Source organism: Nicotiana sylvestris, chromosome 9 (genome assembly GCF_000393655.2).
Source record: "Nicotiana sylvestris chromosome 9, ASM39365v2, whole genome shotgun sequence".
In the NCBI taxonomy this organism is placed as follows: domain Eukaryota; kingdom Viridiplantae; phylum Streptophyta; class Magnoliopsida; order Solanales; family Solanaceae; genus Nicotiana; species Nicotiana sylvestris.
In genome coordinates this window covers 191388097-191407583 of record NC_091065.1, presented here as the reverse complement: position 1 = coordinate 191407583, position 19487 = coordinate 191388097, and the positions used below count along the sequence as shown (strand labels likewise).

The following is a 19487-nucleotide window of genomic DNA, read 5'->3' as shown; positions in this document are numbered from 1 at the left end:
ATACAGATTATAATCAAGAGTGATTCTCAACTCGTGGTCAATCAAATGCTGGGGACTTATACAGCAGGGAGACACGAATGCAAGAATACCTCGCAAAGGTACGAGAGTTAATAAAGCAATTCTAAACTTGGAAAGTAGTACAAATACCAAGAGATGAGAATGTAGAGGCAGATGCTTTAGCTAATCTCGCATCTGCAGCAGACGTAGCAAACGATACAAATGCTTCAGTCATACATTTATTTTATTCCGTTCTCGAACCTGATAAAAACGAGGTAAATTTTTATCATTTAACATGGGATTGGAGAAACGAAATTGTTGACTTTTTACAGCACGGTACCGTGCCTAATGACAAAGGAAAGGCTCACGCGCTTCACAAAAAGCTGCTCGATATTGTTTATATCAAGGAAATCTTTATCGAAAGATGTTCGGTGGACCACTAGCAAGGTGTCTCGGACCCTCTCAAACAGAATATGTGATGAGAGAAGTGCACGAAGGACATTGTGGAAATCACGCAGGGGGAGGTCACTGGTAAGAACGTTAATTCGCGCAGGATATTATTGGCCTAAGATGGAAGAAGAGGCAACCAGTTTCGTGTCCAAATGTGATAAATGTCAAAGATACGGCAATAATATGCACAGACTAGCTGAGTTACTACATCCTGTTATAGCCCCGTGGCCCTTTATGAAATGGGGAATGGATATCGGTGGTCCACTTCCACAAACAAAAGGTCAGGTAAAGTTTCTACTTGTACTTACAGATTATTTCACTAAATGGGTAGAAGCAGGGGCATTTAAATAGGTACGAGAGAAGGAAGTTAAAGACTTCATATGGCAAAATATAATATGCCGCTTTGGAGCACCTAAGGAGATCGTGTGTGACAATGGACGACAATTCATTGGAGCTCAAATCACATAATTTCTTCGAAGTTGGCAGATTAAAAGGATAACGTCTACGCCATACCATCCATTGGGTAATGGACGAGCAGAATCCACTAACAAAGTCATTATCAACAACTTTAAGAAGAGGTTACAAGATTCAAAAAGTAATTGGCCTGAGGTGTTACCTGAAGTATTATGGGCTTATCGTACAACGACGAAAACAAGCACTGGAGAAATACCATTTTCAATGGTTTATGGTCTGGAAGCCTTAATTCCAGTTGAAATAGGAGAGACAAGCACATGGTACGATCGGGCAATGGAGGAATCTAATGATGAAGAGATGCGGGTCAACCTTGGTTTGCTTGAAGGAAGAAGAGAAGCTGCATTGATAAGAATGGCAGCACAAAAGCAAGTAATTGAACGATATACAATAGGAAAGCACGCCTCAGATTTTTCAAAATTGGGAACTTCGTGCTTAAAAAGGTGTTCCAATCGACAAAGGCTACTAATTCAGGAAAGCTAAGTCCAATGTGGGAAGGACCATACAAAGTCTGTGACATTGCGGGAAAAGGAGCATACGAGTTGGAGACAATGGACGGCAAAGTTTTACCCTCACATTGGAATGCCGTCCATTTAAAAAGATATTACTTCTGAGAAAGTACCCACGGTCAGGTATCACCATGTTAAAATTTCTCTCTTGAATTATTAATGTTTTACTAATGATTTTAGATGCTAGGCAAACACCCTAACTCGTGCCAAATGATGAGTCACAACCTGCAAGGCAAAATGGAGTATTCTTAATTTCCTAGCCCAGGGTTACAATTAATTTGATGGAAATACACATGAGTTAGGCAGTCTTCATCTATAATCACACCTCCGAGTCCCGTATATCTTTATGTTTCAGGAAAAGGGCCAAAGTAAAAGAAATAAACAAGTGCTCGAGGCTTCATACTTCATCGCTCAAACACTTGGGGGACTACATATTATAAACAGATATGTGTAGAGAAACAGATACGAGTATCGAACAAAAGTCAGCCACAAAGAGGCAAGTGTTGAGAAAAAGTTACGAAGTCTTCAGCATTCATGAGAACAACAGAGTCATCTCTCAAACTCATAAACAAAGTCACCTCTCAAACCCTTCTTAATATATAAAAATAGGGTCATGACTATGTACTGAAACAAGTTATGAAGAAAAACCTTGTTTATTCTATGTTATGTACAAATCTGTTACAAGAAAAATAGTTACGAGAAAGTTGTAGATGTATTGTAATACATGTAATAGTCAAACACTTGTTAAAGTTCATGAATAAAAACTTGCCAAAGTTGTTTCATACAAAACATGTGTATTCCTATTTCTTTCATCGTATTATAACACCATTATGAAGTTGAGACGTCTTCTTCATTAAGTGTCGATAAAATAAAACGGCCCTATTTTATAAGCGTCATGTTGATAATCCATGAGAAGAATCATAAAGCATTTTAAAAGGATAAAAATGCTAAGCTATTCTATAAGCCCTAGATAAATGGGCAAGAATAAAATATACAGAAGTACAAATAAAAACTTATTAGTATAAAAGACTAAGTACAAACTTAGTCAGCAAAATATTTGTTTTTACAAATGCCCTATTATGATAACTGGGGACTTCGTCAAAAGATCCCTTAAAGTTGCCAAGGGATAAAACCACTAATTTATAAAAACAAAAACAGCAATTTCATTTTTAGCTAGTCACTGAAGGGGTTGGAACATCAGAAGTTGCAATTTCATTTTCAGGAACAATTTTAATTGGGCTTGGAATGTTGAAATCACCGAGGGACGCAAGAGTCACAGGAGCTTCAGCTTCTATGGACTGTGTCATAGAAGTTTCACCCTCGGGAGCAGGAATTGCAACTCCAATTGCTGCAGTAGCCACTTCTTCATTTAAAAGCTCTTCCGTTCCAGGAGCTTCAAGTGCAGGAGAAGGAGTATCAACGGGTTGTTGACTTTTCTCAATAGTGTCTAAGACTTTGGCTAATTCAGATTGCAAATCGAAGCTTTCCTGAGCAGCTTCCATCAAAGCATCACGACGAGATTTCAAGAAAGCCCAACTTACCTCTATGTTGAAGTTCACCTCCAGAAGTCCATATTCCCTTTCCCACATAGCAATATCATTCTTCAATATTATATGTTCAGCTAAATGGGAATCAAGGGAAGCTTCGAGGGAGGCATGAGAACTCTTCAAACCTCGAATCTCGTCAGAGGAGGTCTGTAAGTTAGCTTGAGCTTGAGTCAAGCTTTGCACTAATTCTCCTGCATACTCTTCTTTCTTGGCTAAAAGTGCCTTAAGCTCCCTGACTTCTTCACTAGCCTTTGATAATTGTTCTGACATTGAGCACTCCAAAAGCTCTTTATCTCTTTTAAATTGGCTTGAAGAAGCATTGGCAGTCGCTAGTTCAGAAGTCAAACCACGCTTTTTCTGCTCCAGGTGATTTCTACTTTCTTGGAACTCCTCTATGGTCCCCTGAGCATTCTCAAACTGTTCTTTCCAATTAGTTGCTTCAAGCTGGGCTCCCCTGGCTATTTCCTTGGCCTCATGGATGGATATTTCAAACTCACGGGTTTTTCTTTCCAGAAGGGAAATTCTTCCCATCAATTCGGTACCAATAAGGTTAGCCTACAAAGACAACTCATAGAAATGAGGATTTGTAGATCAAAAACAAAAAACTTGTTGGTAAAGGAAAAATACCTTCAAAGTAGAATGAACTATGTCATTAATCAGAGTCAGGCAGCTGTGGCTCTCCATCTTCTTCTTCTCAATATCACCGATTAGAGGCTCGAGCCAAACATCAGCTCTACCAGTCTTTCTCAAAAGGCTATGGTTGGCAGGAACTTCAAGAGTAACACTTCTCATAGCCATGGTTCTACTGCTAGAACCCGCCTCTGTATGCTGAACGAAGGGAGGAGGAGCCATGGAAGGAGGAGTAGTAGAAAAGGAAAACACAACAGCAGGAGCCATAGGAGTCAAAGAAGGGATGGAAGGAGAAGATGAAGAAACCGACACAGTAACGGAAGCAGGTGCAGTTGAAACTGGCAAAGGAATGGAGGAAATAGGAACGAATGAGGAGAGAGGAGCTTCATCAAAAACAGGGCCGAGCTCGCCACTCTCAAAACCACTATCAAAAAGACGCTGAGTTAATTCATTAGTATCTTTTGGCACAGTGTCCTCGTCAGAATGAATCAAAACAGGCTCGGTAGACGAAGTTTGAGCAGGGGTATCCTCAATTTCATCACTATTAATGACTCGTCTCCTAACTTTTGGCCTGGCAATTAAAGAGGTATCTTCCTCTTCCTCATTCTCAGAACTTTCTCCTATAGTTTTCCTTTTGGGAAGCGAAGCTCGAGCCTTGTTCAAATCAAGTGCAGCATTAGCAGACATGCGAATGGCCATAACTACTTCAGCTGCCATTCCTCTAACACCAAATCCTGATCAAAAGAAGGATACATAATCAACGTTGAGAAAAAGGTGCTTGGCATGTAAAAAAAAACATGTAAAAAGGGACATACCATGTGTTTTCACCTTCCAGCCATGTAAAGAAGAAATCGATTTCCAAGTTCTTTGATCCTTAGGAGCAATCTTCAAAATTGAATCTACCCAACCACGGAAGCCAGGAATAAGTTCCACATCTCCCATGGTTGCTACAAAAAACTAAAAAGAGACGAAGTGAGAAAAAGAATCAGAATTCTCAAAAATAGGTGCGGTAAATAAAAGGAAACTTACGTGCAAAATTCCACTTCTCAGGGAATATTTGTTTCACCAAGCAAGTCCACCGTACGTACAGCAACGTAACGGGTGTACCATCCACGATCCCTGTCATCTTCAGGGTTTACCAAAACCTTTTTGCTTCTTACAGTTAAGGTAAAAACCCCATGGCGCATTAAATTGGGATGGTATAAATGAATAAGGTGAGAAAGGGTGAAGTCGACATTGGCTTTGGCAGATAAGTATCTCAGACAAGCCACTGCTCTCCACACTAGGGGACCGACTTGGGCCAAACAGATTTTAAAGAAACGGCAAAAGTTAATAATGACTGGGTCAACCGGAGGATTAAAACCCAAAGTAAATGGGTAAGTATAAACGAAAGAATAACCATTTCTAAAGGAAGAAATTCTTTGATTTGGGGAAGGAATTGACATTCGTAGACTATTGCTCCAGTTACAATCCCTTCTGATGGTAGGGATTGTAAGCTCGGTTACTAATGAAGGATAAGTGTCAGCTTTTTCTAAATTTGCAATTTGCCTTTGAAGAGACGTTCTATCACTCTCAAAAGATAAATCACTAGGAACAATTTCATCGACTAAAGGTTCTTGAGAAGAATCAAGGATTTCTTTACCTTTAGAAGAAGGGGTCTTCGGAATAGAACTCCCGATACTAGGAGAAGAAGAAGCAGGACCAGATAAACCATCACGAGCAGACCCTAGGCCCAAGCTCCAAAGCCTACCTCCTCTGCCTCTCCTATGTCTTGTAGGGGCATTGGGGAAGTGATCAAGAATTGGAACTTTTCTAGGGTTAGGGTTTGGAGATGACATTGTTGAAGAAGGATGTACTAAAAGGGAGAGAAAATACAAGTAAGTAAGAAATTGCTTGTTGACGTTCTATGAAGAAGAAGGCAAACGAAAGAGGGTTAAAAATGCTTATAATGACAACCGTCAAACTTAGAAGTGCAATGAAGGAAAGCTTATAATAAAGGCAACTATCATTTCGTGAATAGTGTAAATGAAGAAGTCTCAAAAAAGGGGGTAGAATTGCAGAATCAATCATAAGGTGACACGTATGTAAAACATTAAATGGAAGGGACAATTGAAGCGTCAGTATTTGTCATAATATTAATTACGGCAAAATTCCCTTTTTATGAAAATCCACTTCCCAATTATTTACTTGATAAATAAATGGAAAGTGGGGGGACTATCTGTATTGGAAAAAATTGAATTTACATTGTAGGTGACGTGGCATGACACGTGGACTGGTCAAACGGTCAAAACATAGTACATAGCCAAGAGGCACGGGCAACAACAGATAAGGGAAAAAGAACGCAACATAGGTGCGGACCGTTACTAAAATAGGTACGAGTCTCGTACCTATCCAAGACCAAAGATCGGAAGAAGTTGAAGATATGAATCTGATGACGTAAAAGAGTCTAAATACAACATTGAATACCAAATACGTTAGAATATTTGATTTAAAAAGAAATGATTGTGTAACGTTTCTTTTAATGTCATTTATTGCTCATAATTGCATCATTAAGACAAAGACATTACATCTTCTCCTAGAATTAGCTATAAAAGGAGAAGAACTCATCATCTCTAAGGACACGAAATACTATTGAGATCTTACTGAAATACAAAACTATTTACTGCTTTACCATCATTCTCAAAATTATTTTATTTTCGTCTCCTGATTATCAGTAACCCGAATTTCTTTTTAGTTTTGACCAAAGACTCAGATTTTTGGTTAAACAGCGCCCAGCCAAAGCCTAACTTGCCTAACTTCAGAGATCAAGTCTAAAGTTTGAATGTAGTTTTCTGTCTGAATTTAGGGATTTTTACATAAATTGTTTTTCAACCAACAACCAACAGAATAGAAGTTCCGTTCTTGCAAAACTACTGTTTGGTTATAAAACAGTTTTTGGCAAAAAATTGGCATCACTTTTTTGGCTGAAACTCTTCTTCAAATTTTGAAGCAAACGTCACCTAAATAGTTCTAATTTAAGAAAAGTATCATTTTTTTGGATGGACTAAAAAGAAATAAGTGCTAATCAAAATTGGGACTGAAAGAGTAGTATGTATGATGGGAAACGAGGAACTGGATATTTGTGTCAATGGGGCTAAGCTTGAAGTGTAATATGGTCGTTTTGGTATTCATGTTCATTTACGGGAACGAGAAGCAATGAACATGGGAAATTTATATCCAGGTCTAGAACATTTGCAATCTCATGCAGTTCGCCACACTGTCTCCCAAGTTCACCGAGTTCAGGTTACATATTCCTGTTTTTTCACTAAGCTATTGTTTCATAATGGTTATTCCTTTAGACTCGCACTAGTATTTCCATATAATACCAGCAAGCCTGATAAGTTTGATTTAAATACTTTATCTAAAGTAACTGTTAAGATTTAATCCCTAGTATATTTGCATGAAACTCAGTTTTGCCGGTGATTTGATATAGGCCCTTGTAGTAAGATTACTATTGTTTCTGACGTTTTAATTCGATGATGACGAAGGAAACAGAGTGAGTTGAACAACATAATAACTTGGCAAATATGGAAATGGTGGAATTGTCTTTAACAAGCATCAACTCGCTCCTGAATCTTTTTTCGCCTTCCTTTATCATATTCTTTTGTTGTTCGCTGTTGCGCATATGCTAGTTTTTATAATCTTAGTAGTGGTGCAACTTCAACCCAAAATTGGTTGACTCGCCCAACTCTCATAGTAAAACTGTAGTTAGATGGGTTAACATCAACCCATTGAGAATGCATACTGTTTCTGAATATTTTTATGTATATCATTTCAAAATCCAGTTTAATTGCATGCCGCTGGCTTCATATAACTTATGTGGATATGTTTTTTTTTTTGAAAAAAATGCCTCTTTGTCAGATTAAGGATTTACTACCTCCTATTCACTAATCGATCTCCTAACTTCTCTTTGGTACTTGCAGCCATTTCAAGGCCAGCCAACATCAAGCACAGCGGTAACTGTACCACACCCACCTGCAATTCGTCCTAGGGTTCGGGCACGAAGAGGACAGGCCACGGATCCACATAGTATTGCTGAGCGGGTAATATGATCGGTATAAGTAGATAAGTTTGTTAGGACAACTGTAAATTCTGTTGTAAAATGCAAGGGCTGTGGAAAAGGCTCTAGAAACAAGTGCCTGAGTAATGTATTGTCTCTTTTACAGTTAAGAAGAGAAAGGATATCAGAAAGAATAAAGGCTTTGCAGGAACTTGTCCCCAGCTGCAATAAGGTGTGTTCTATTTTCTTGTTGCCACAAATTCTTTTGATGAGGATTCATTTTTTTGTTGCGACAAATAACAATTCAGGCACATTAGTCTTAAAGTTGCATGCTCAAAATAATGGGAATATTAACTTTATTCTGACCCATCACTTCATGATGATGTTAAAATGCCAATGCTTCAAATTGAAAATAAAAAGTAGTAATCTTCTGTATGCTAACTTTCTGTTGCAGTTGAGTGTTGCCTAATGGATTCTAGTTACTATTTATTAGAAATAGTTGTGATTTTCAAACTAGTAGTTACGAAACCTCATTGAAATTGGTATTTTTAGGAATGCCTCTGTAATTGATGCAACTCAAAACATGTCGCAGCTTGCGGTATTGATGTATTTCTTTCTGTCTTGCCAGACCGACAGGGCTGCGATGCTTGATGATATATATGTGAAGTTCCTAAGGCTTCAAGTTAAGGTAATAAGACGGTCAACTAGTTTTTTTTTCCCTTTCCTGTGTGATTCCGCTCTGGTTTTGGATCATGGGAACGGGTCTAATGGCATGGAAACACAATAAGCCACTAGTCCCACCCGACAAATAAATAAAACAAAATACAGTAAAAAAATAGTACTGTTTTAGTTTAAGAGTATTATTAGCTGATTGTAAATAACTGATAAGTTTGAAGGGGTGAAAAACATTTTTAAGTGCTAAAACTAATTTTTTAAATAAGCATTTACGTGTTTGGATAGACGTGCTGAAATTGATAATAAACAGTTGATGTGTTTGGTAGAAAAGTGCTGATAAGCTATTTTTTTTGTTAAAATGACCAAATTAGCTGTTAAGAATTAATCACTAGTATATTTGCATGGAACTCAGTTTTGCCGGTGATTTGATATCGGCCCTTGTAGTAAGATTGCTATTGTCTCTGGAGTCTTAATGTGATGATGACGAAGGAAGCAGAGTGAACACAATCACTTTTTCTTGCTTCTTACTTACTGAACATCATTGAAAATACCTTTATACAGTCTCTGATAGCTCAACTGTAAGATTGTTTCATTTGCTCCAAGACTTATTTATTTCGTCAATATCTATGGGGGACAGTGGTGAAAGTCGATCCAACCAGCATGTCTGGGAAAAGTGGTCCAATGTCGAAACAGAAGAAGAGGTAGCAAAGTTGATGGAGGAAGATGTTGGAGCAGCCATGCAATACCTTCAATCCAAATCACTCTGCATCATGCCCATTTCACTTGCCATACTTATCTATCCTACTCAGCAAACGGATAACCAATCAGTGGTCAAGCCGGAATCATCAGCCCTACCATAGACTCCAAACTTATTGCACGTGCCATCGCGAACTCCTTATGGCTTTGCGGCCAACCCTCCTTTATATCTGTACCTATAATCTCTTGTATTACACTCTAAAATCCATGGCAAATAAAATCAAAGTCAGATGCCACAATTTTTGCTTTTACCTCAACCATTGGCCCCTTTATCAACTTTCTGGAGTTTTGTCAACCAAGGCATGATGCCATACCTTGAACAAAGGCAGCACTTAAGAAAGCATTCAGTCCATTTGTAACATTTTAGGGCGAATGTAGTTTGACTCGACACGGAATTTAAGAAGAAAAAAAAGACTTTTGAAATTTGTGGTTTTAAAAACTTAAGGGGTAAAAGCTTTGTGGGGGCATGACATTTGCACGATAATAAAAGTTTCTCATTAAGGGTAAAATGAAGAGTTTAAAATTGAATTATTTTTACAAATTTAGAAATATGTCATTTATTTTGGACCAGACTAAGTGGCGATAGTTTGTTCACCGTAAAGTCCTTTTACAGAGTATGTTGGTGAGAGATGAGACCACTTTTCCATACTCCTCGATCTGGATTCCTAAGGCACCCATGAAGGTGTGGTTTTTTTACATGGCTAGCGGCGAGGGGAGTGATTTTGACTGCTGAAAATTTGCGAAAGAGAGGAATTACACTTGTTAGTTGGTGCTACATGTGTAAAAACTCAGGGGAAGAAGTTGATCATCTTTTGTTGCATTGCCCTGTGTCCTCGGCTTTGTGGAGGGCAATCCTGAATCTTTTTGGTGTTCAATGGGTGATGCCAAGCACTGTAAAGGAGATGTTATATAGCTGGGCAGGTTTTCGTAGAAGAAGAAAGCAAAATGCGTGGAAGTTCACCCCGTTAGCTTTCATGTGGATAGTTTGGGGGGAGAGAAATATGAGAGCTTTTGATGGGATTGAGTCTCCTTTTTTCTGATAAGGTAAAAGTAAAGGTAGAGGATCTGGTATGAATCGGGAGGATTGAACCCGGCGAAACATTTCATAGCATCAATTGATTCTCCTTTTTCACATCTTAAGAATAATATTTTATCTTTGATCGCTTTTTGGTGCACTCATATAGTCCCTTCTTGTATAGAAGATTGTGCATCTTTTGTATACTTCCTGCTAGGGGTGTACATGGGCCGAGTTGGTTCGGTTTTTATCAAAACCAAACCAACTATCTCGGTTTGGATTGGTTCGGTTTTGTCGAATTTTTCGAGTTTTTCGTATTTTTTGTTACTTAAATATTATTTCAATCTTACTTTGTTAAATTTTTGATAAGTAAATATATGTTTAGTAAAAATATAAAAAATTGACAAAAATTATCTATTAAAATATTTTATGAGAGAATTTTCTTAGTAACATATATTAGTTATCTTTTTTAGTCGTCTGATAATATGTTTCATTAATGTACTCTTTCAAGAATAATAATAATAATAATAATAATAATAATAATAATAATAATAATAATAATAATAATAATAATAATAATAATAATAATAATAATAATAATAATAATAATAATAATAATAATAATAATAATAATAATAATAATAATAATAATAATAATAATAATAATAATAATAATAATAATAATAATTTTACATTCGAAAAAGATATAACAATTTAGTAGATCTTAACATATGATACGAATATGGAAGAACAAAGAGATTGACGCATTTCAGTAACACTTGATGAGAAAGTGATCACTCAATCTATTATTTAAGGTTAATAAATATGGAGCACTTCATATACTATTAAATATTATATCCCGCAAGAAAATTGCAAATATTTCTAGACATTTTTTAAAGAAAACTCTATATAAAATCTTAAAAGTATATATTTATATGTCAGTTTGGTTCAGATTTTTTTACTCAATACCAAACCAAATCAGACCAAACCTAATCGGGTTTTTAGTCGGTTTGGTGCGGTTTTCCGGTTCGGTTTGTACACCCCTATTTCCTGTTCCTGTATACAAAAGTTTTCTCTTTTTTGATTAATACAATTTACCTTATCAAAAAAAATGGACCAGACTAAAAAGGAAAGTACCTCATCTAATTTGAATCGGATGAAGTACGATCTATGCCTCTGCTATGCTTTTTGTCTCGGGTGCATTCGAATAGCACATGGAGGTTTGAGTAAAATGATGGAACTCAATTGTGTAATTTGGAAAACAAAACAATTGCAGAAATATGATACTTTTTGGGTAGTTTTTAACATTTGACCCCGCTTGCCCTGTAGGTAGAATAACGTTCAAAATCACACTTTTGGCCTAATTAAATGTCAAATGTGTCAAGTCAAATAACATAGGAATCAAACCTGGAAACAAGACTCATGAATCAAATCAAGTATTGTCCCTTCTCAACATAACTAACAGCGAAATAGTAAAAAAAAGGCAGCTGAGCGCACAAAGCATCCTGCATTCATGCAGAGTCAGGGGAAGGGTCGCACCCTAATAAGTATGATATAGACAGCCTACCCTAATGCAAGTATTAATGGATGCTTCCATGACTCGAACATATGACCTATAGGTCATACAGAACCATACAAAATGCTTCCATATTTGCTCTGAATACTCGGTTGAAGGTGCATCTGCATTGTTATATATCATCATATGTCGATAGATTCGACAAACAACAAAGCAATCATGTTTTTAACTTTGGATTTGGGATTTGTGTAACCATCATCATCTTTGAAAAATGTATCAACCAATCTTGTATAATTTAAAGTTCGTTCGAGGACAAACATTGGTACTGCAGTAGAGCGCGCAGGAGTTCCTTATTTATGTCTTTCCACGCATTTGTGATCTTTTTCCACATCTCAACATATGCTTCTTGCTTTGAAGTTCCATATTCTTTCATGTAGTACTCAACAAATGAAGCAACATGTCCTCTTTGTTGTTCAACCTACAACATAATATATTTCAATATCTTCATTAATATTATACAATATTTTACCATTTTAATCAGTCGTTTCTAAAGTTCCATAAATCACTTTATGTAAATGTGCTCATTGAAGTTGTAATTTATCAAGCATGTCTATTTATTATATCATGCAAAAGTGCCACCTAGACTCGAAATCAGATTGAGAAATGTTTTTTTGAGTCGAGGGTCTATCGGGAACAACCTTTCTACCTCCACAAGATAGGGTAAGATCTTCATACACATCTCTCTGCCCAGACCCGTACTATAGGAATACACTGGATATGTTGTTTCTGTTATTGTAGTTGTTTTTGTATTGTATTTAGGGACAAAATTTGCGAATTAGGATGACTAATTGTTATATAAAATGGAAATTATATTGTTATACTTAATTCATGATCAACAATATCATCCATTAATCTGCGGATTGTTGATGAAGCTCGAAGAATCAAAGGTTCATTTGCCAACCATTCAAAAGTCTCTTTTGTTATAATTTCCTCCATAACAACCAAAGAAATTGTTCCATACATCATACCGGTACAACTTACAACTCCATTTTTCATATACTCCTCACATTTTGGAATGTAGTTAGCATTCAACCATTCAACTTCCTTAAAATAGGCTGCCACCAACTTTTTCATCTAAAAAAGTAACAGAAAAAGTACTAATAGTTCAAAATTGTGATTCTTCCCTACAACTTGGTTTACTTAATTAACTTATTAAGTAGTAATTAATGTAACTTAATCAAGGATTACCTCTTTTTTTTTTTGCATAGTAGATGCGATCTGCTTTACCTTCTTTGGCCATTACTTCTTCCATTTCATTGAAAACGTCGAGAAGGCCTTGATAAATAGGTCTCAAATATGCCGGTAATGAATCCATGGCACCTACATCCCATCTGCAAAGTCTAAGTTGTCATAATATATTTCTCTATAACAACACTTCAAATAGCATCTTAAAAAATTATCAGAACAAATGACGTTGTTATAGAAAGATTACCTTTGGATCGCATCCGTGAAAAGCATAAGCTCATCAAAAGTTGCAAAAGCATCATAAGTGTCATCAATGATGGAGTTCATTTTGACTACTTGTGTTATCATTCTTCTTGAACGACTATATTGAGGTTCAAAATATATTCCCACCATCCAAAAGTAAGCTTCTACCAATCTGCCCTTTGCATATGGAAATTTGTTTGCAAAATCCAAATCTTTCCACCAGCTATAGATAACACAACAACATTAACATACTTAAACTTTAGGTGTTATTAATTAGCGCGAGTTACCATCAAACATCTCTATAATAGTCTCAATTGTTTCGAAATTTTTTGGTAACATAAAAGATTAGTTCTAAAGAAAACATGACCGTTATGGTGAACCGTTGTTATAAAGGATGGATTTTATAGAGAGATCTGACTGTACCATAACTATGAAGATGATAAGAATAGTAGATGTACCTTGTTAGCTCGTTAAGCTCTTTTCGATGAAGCTTTTGTAACATGTTAAAGTCCAACTTTGCAAATTTCAAAAGCAAATCATTATGTGTTCCAATGTTTTCATATATGTATATGTATTTCCTTGATCCCACCCTCGGTATAGTTTTGCGAATAGGTTGGTTTAAGGCTTCAGTAACTTGTACCTTAAGCGAGTTGCTCAAATTTGGGATCATGGACTCGAGATGAGTGGTGGTAAAGATAAGAGCTTCTCTAGAATTTCCTCGTCGTGCACTCTCATATGTGTTGCTTCATACAAACTTAGTAATCCTTGAATATCATTAATATGATTTTCCTTGAATTTTCCGTCATGGTTAGTGAATTGCTTGAACACATCTGGTTGAACACCATGTTTATAGTTTGAAAGAACTGAATTTCATCAGCATCAAGAAACTAAACCCTAAGTTATTACAACAACAACAACAAAAAAAAAAATTCAATGAAATCCTACAAGTGGGTCTGCGGAGTATAGTGTATGTAGACATGTGATTTTTGACCCTCCCCAAGATTTTTCATTTTTTAGCGCGTAAATATTTAATTTAGGCATAATATAGATATTTCAAGTAATTTTGGCTCTTTTACTTTATTTTATTACAAGAAACAAAAATCAAAAAATAGGTTCATTAATGTTTTGTAGTCATTTTTTATCTAAAAAGAAAATCTAAAAACAATATATGCAAAAATAGTATCGTATTTTTATTTTAATATGATATTTGAAAATATCAAAAATATATTTGTTTTGATGGTTAGTTTTATTTTAATAATTATTTGAATAGTAGGAATAATTAATAAATGTGCTCGAATTTTTAATCTTGTTCGCAGCGAAAAAATAGAACTTGGGCTCGAGCAACCCATTTTTAGGCCTAATTTTGGACCTAGCCCACAATTGCCAAGCCCATAATTCCTAGGCTCATACCCCTTAACCTAAAAACCCTACCAAAACCTACAATATAAAAAGAAGGATAGACTAAAGAAGAGAAAAAAACGGACAAAAAAGGCTAAAAAAGGCTGCGCCAAAAGGACCCCCCATCGGATCTCTTTCTTCACCAACAAAGAAAGCTTCTTCGTTTAAGAAGCTGGAACGAAAAGCAGCAAAAGCTGCTATGGAGGATAACGAAGGAGGCTAAAAAAAAGCACAAAAGCTGCGCAGTTTTCAGAGAACAACCCCGAGCCCCCTTTTTGAACCTGGAACGATCATCTTCTTCATGAAGATTGAAGACGTTAGCTCTTCATCTGTCTAACACCAAAAACGACCCCCCTTGTATTCCATCTCCTTCACAACCCTAGTTCCAGTCGCAACGCCAACCAAAAACACCTCCTTGACCAAGAAAGCCCTCCATCGTCGTAGCTTCCCATCTACAACACACACGCACATAGCTGCAACGGGAGGGCAGCAACAGCGAAAGCAGCAGGAGTGAAAGGGAGGCGACGAGTGGCGTTCGAAAATTCGATGAAATAGTAGTCTCGATATAGGTTCATCTAAGCTGTCCGTCTGCGAATCCGAGGTGCCGATGCAAGGTCCGTCGCTGAATGTTGTCACGTTTCCGGCGAAGTTTCCGGCGAGGCTTCGATGTCGAAGCTCTAACTCATAGATTCAGTTTTTAGGTCTGTTGAATCCTTTTCTGTTCTTGTACGTGTTGACTTTGATCATCAATAAAATTTGTTCGACAATTGTATTTTCTGGTGTTGAGACTCGAAGAAAATTTGAAAAAAAAAAATTCAGTATCTGAGATTGATTTCGAAGCTGCGTAGCCTCGTTTCGCTGTTGGAATTTCGTTGGTTTGAGTCCATTTTGGAACTTGCTCGTGAGATCTGCTCTGAGCCAGTCATTGAAGTCTCGAGGTCGTTTCATCGAGGGCCGGTCATGGTTCGATTTTCGTACAAATTTCCATCGGAGCTTGCCGTTGCACTTTCATTTGGCTACCGTGAAAGGTCCGTTTTGATTCATCTCATTTACATGACTTTAAAGTCTCATGTGTTTTGGCTGAAATTTCTCTTTGGTTTCATAATCATACTTTCTTGTTGTTGTTTCTAAAATGAAATCTGGCATGGATTAATTTGAATATTTGTTTAAATTGAAGCTCAAAACCTTTGAAATCAAAAAGGGCACGTGTAATTGAGCAAGATATATATACATGATATTAGTTGCTGTTTCCAATTGACTTTGTATGGTATTGAAGTTTAGTTATAAGTTTCTTTCCCTCTGTTTCGTTTCATTGGATAGTTATTTGGCATTTTGGTTCCTTCTGTTTTGATTGATGTTTGTCTTAATAGGTGTTTATACTTGTTCAACGATTTTGTTAATTTTAATTCCTCAAGTATTTGGTCCGATTGATTCACATGTTAATGGGTTGTGATGGATGTGCCGATTTGAGCATTAAATGGGCTGAACTATAGTTTTTGTTGTTTAATCAAACTATTATAATTATGGACACGTTCGCGTGACACAATTATGATTTCTTTAAAAATAAATCGGAGTATACGTTCGTGTAACTTCGACTAAACTTTCTTAATAATAATAATGCGTTATTAATTGTGAACACGTTCGCGTGACATGATTTTTTGACGCGCGAAATGGATGGGTACACATACGCGTGACTCATTTCGAGATAATTTTTCTTTATTAAAGCGTTGTATAAGGTAAAAGCACATAGGTTCCGAAATCAGTAATTAGACAATTTAGTCAAGCCAAGTATAATCAAAGTGACCTGCTAGAACCACGGAGCTCGGGAGTGCTTAACACCTTCTCCCGGGTTAACAGAATTCCTTACTCGGATTTCTGTGTTCGCAGACATTATTACAGAGTCATTCTTTCCTCGATTCGGGATTTGAACCGGTGACTTGGGACAACATAAATCTCTCAAGTGGCGACTCTGAATAATAAATAAATAATCTCGTTTCGATTGTCACTTAAATTGGAAAAACTCCCCTATACCCCCTCGGGTGGTAAAAAGGAGGTGTGGCAGCTCTGGCGACTCTGCTGGGGATCGAACCCAGAATCTCTGGTTCAGGGTTCAGAATTCGAGCTTGTTAATATGATTTTATTTAGCTTCATTTATTCTGTATTCTGTGAAGTTTTTGTGCTAAATGCTATCTGTTTACCACTTTAATATTATTTGAATTGTATATAACTGTCTTCTTACGCCACCCATCTGACTCTTCTGGAAATGGTGCATATGTTCGCGTAGCCCGCTTTTTCTGTAGAAATTATACCAAATAGAACGAGGCTGGGCAAGCGACAAGGTCGGGTAGACTTCAGTGCTCCCGCTACGTCGCCACCTCCTCGGCCCCAGTTGTCCGCTCGGGTACCCCAAGTCTAGACCAAAACCCTAGGATTTAAACCTAGAAAAATACAGCCTCATGCTGGATTACTAGTAGGAACGTTTGTTTGTATCATGTGCATTTGACTTAGGGACTCAACACAGGGGTTGGGTCCGTTTAGGACAGGTGTGCCCAAAATAACAGACCATCCTGATACATTTTATGTGCTATGTGAACATTTATTTGTTTCGGCTTGCATGTTAACCGACTAAGGAAAGAAAAACAACAGAAAAAAAACAAGAGTGAGGTAGGATAGAGAATTCACCTGGTTCTGAAAAACCCGGTATTCGAAAATGCCTTGAAACTTTGCCCAAATTGTTTGAAAAAAAAGAAAAGGAAAATGTATTTCAAAAAAAAATGAAAGGGAGACAATATCATGTTTTTCCAATTATGTCAAAAATGGCGAACTACGCGAGTCTGATTCTCACCGGATGTGAGATACGTAAGCAAATCTCATCGGTTCCGGCCCACCATTTTCAAAAAAAAAATATCCAAAAATATTTTCCTTTACTTCATTCTTTAGAAAAGTCTTTCTTTAATACCCCAATTTTTTAAAAAAAACAAAAATACAAAAATATTTTTATTTAATCTCTCTCAAAATCCAAAAATATTTTCATTCTTCTTTCGATAATTGAAAAGAAATTTTAAGATTCAAAAATATTTTCTTTTTTCTTTAGAAGTATTTCTTTCATAAATTCAAAATAAAAGTCCGAAAATCCAAAAATATTTCCTTTCTTCTATAGAAGTTTTTCTTTCGAAATTCTAGAAAAAAAAGAGGAGTCGAAGTTCAAAAATATATATATATATATATATATATATATATATATATATATTTTCTTTCTTATTTAGAAGTTTTTCTTTCCAAAATAAATAAATAAATCGAAATCCAAAAATATTTTGTTTCTTCTTTTTAAGTCTTTCTTTCGAAAAGTCCAAGATCCAAAGAAAGAGTTAGTTTATTCACTTTATTCCCGATCTTCCCGAACTACGCAAGATCTGATTCATGTTCCAACATGATAAGTAGGCAACCCACATCAGGGTCGATCACCATTAAAAAGAAGTGAAAAAATGAAGAAATGAAAAAATATTGATTATAATAAGGACCGACTGAGTCCATTCTAACATGTTTTGTTTTGAATTGTGAAGAAAGTTGAGGTGGTCGGTTTGTGGTAATCCGGAAACACAAGATCCAAGGAAAAATGATAACTGACATCGAAGCTATTACAAGTGCTCAAGAGACTCAGGGTGATAGGGTTCAACAAGAGTCTACTGTGTTTGAGAAAAATAGAATACTGAAACAGCAAATGACCGAAATGTGTCAAGCATGGGCCGGTGGTCAAGGACAGCCTCGTCATGAGTCACAATTCGCTACACAGCAAGAGCAGTACCACTCTCCTGAGTACCACTCGTACTCGTTTGATCTTCCTGCAAACATTGAGAAGCCTGCCCGAAAGATGGTACAGGAAGAAATGACCCAAAGAGTGAAAAGCTTAGAACAACGGTTAAAAAACATGCAAGGGTTGGCAGGTCAAAAGAGTGTTGCCTTCAAAGATCTATGTATGTTCCCCGATGTCCACTTGCCACCTGGTTTCAAGACTTCCAAATTTGAAAAGTATGATAGACATGGAGACCCCATAGCCCACCTGAAAAGGTATTGCAATCAACTGAGAGGTGTGGGAAGAAATGAAGAATTGTTGATGGCTTATTTTGGGGAGAGCCTTACGGGAGTAGCCTCCGAATGGTTTATGGATCAAGACACGTCTCGCTGGTATGTCTGGGATGACATGGCACATGACTTTGTCAAACAGTTCCAATACAACATCGACATTGCCCCAGACCGCATTTTCCTTTCAAACCTGAAGAAGAAACCAAGTGAAAGTTTCAGGGAATATGCCATTAAATGGAGAGAGCAAGCAACTCGAGTTAAGTCATCCATGGATGACCACGAGCTAATCACTGTCTTCCTTCAAGCGCAAGAGCCAAATTACTTTCAAAACATGATGTCCGCAGTTGGCAAATCCTTCTCGGAAGCAATCAAAATGGGAGAAATGGTAGAGAATGGTCTTAAGACAGACAAAATTATAAGTCAAGCAGTTTTTAAAGCCGCAACTCAGGCTGTCCGGGTTGAATCTGATATTTTTAGCGACACAAATGAGAAGGTTGAAGAAATCATGATGACATCAGGGTCGAGAAGAGGTCCCAGGAGAACATCTCGAAGGTATGAGCAACCTCCTCAAGTTTTCCATGACTCCCCTGAGCATTTTTATCCACCTCAGAACCCACGATACTCTGTCGCTCCACATCAGTATGTTGTCTAGCCACCAAAACACCCCAGAAGGCGAGCACGAGCATCACAAAATCTCCACCAGCCTCTACAAAATTTTCAAACGCCCTATAACCCACATCCAAGCCAGGGGTATAGAAGGGAACAAAGGTTAAAAGATAATTTTACACCAATAGTAGAGTCCTATGCAAACTTGTTTGAGAAATTAAAGTAGTATGACATGATTGCACCTATTCCTCCAAATCATGTGGACCCACGTGCAAGAAGCTTTGACCCTTCTAAAAGGTGTGAATAC

The 19487-nt window shown here is 36.9% G+C and overlaps 2 pseudogenes; one reads left to right on the top strand and one right to left on the bottom strand.

The window, feature by feature from the left end:
- The window catches only part of LOC104245992 (transcription factor UNE12-like), a 36885-nt pseudogene extending 27707 nt beyond the window's left edge, over nt 1–9178 (top strand).
- A 2609-nt stretch (nt 9179–11787) lies between these two features.
- Nucleotides 11788–19487, bottom strand: part of LOC138878757 (terpene synthase 9-like) — a 36311-nt pseudogene continuing 28611 nt past the window's right edge.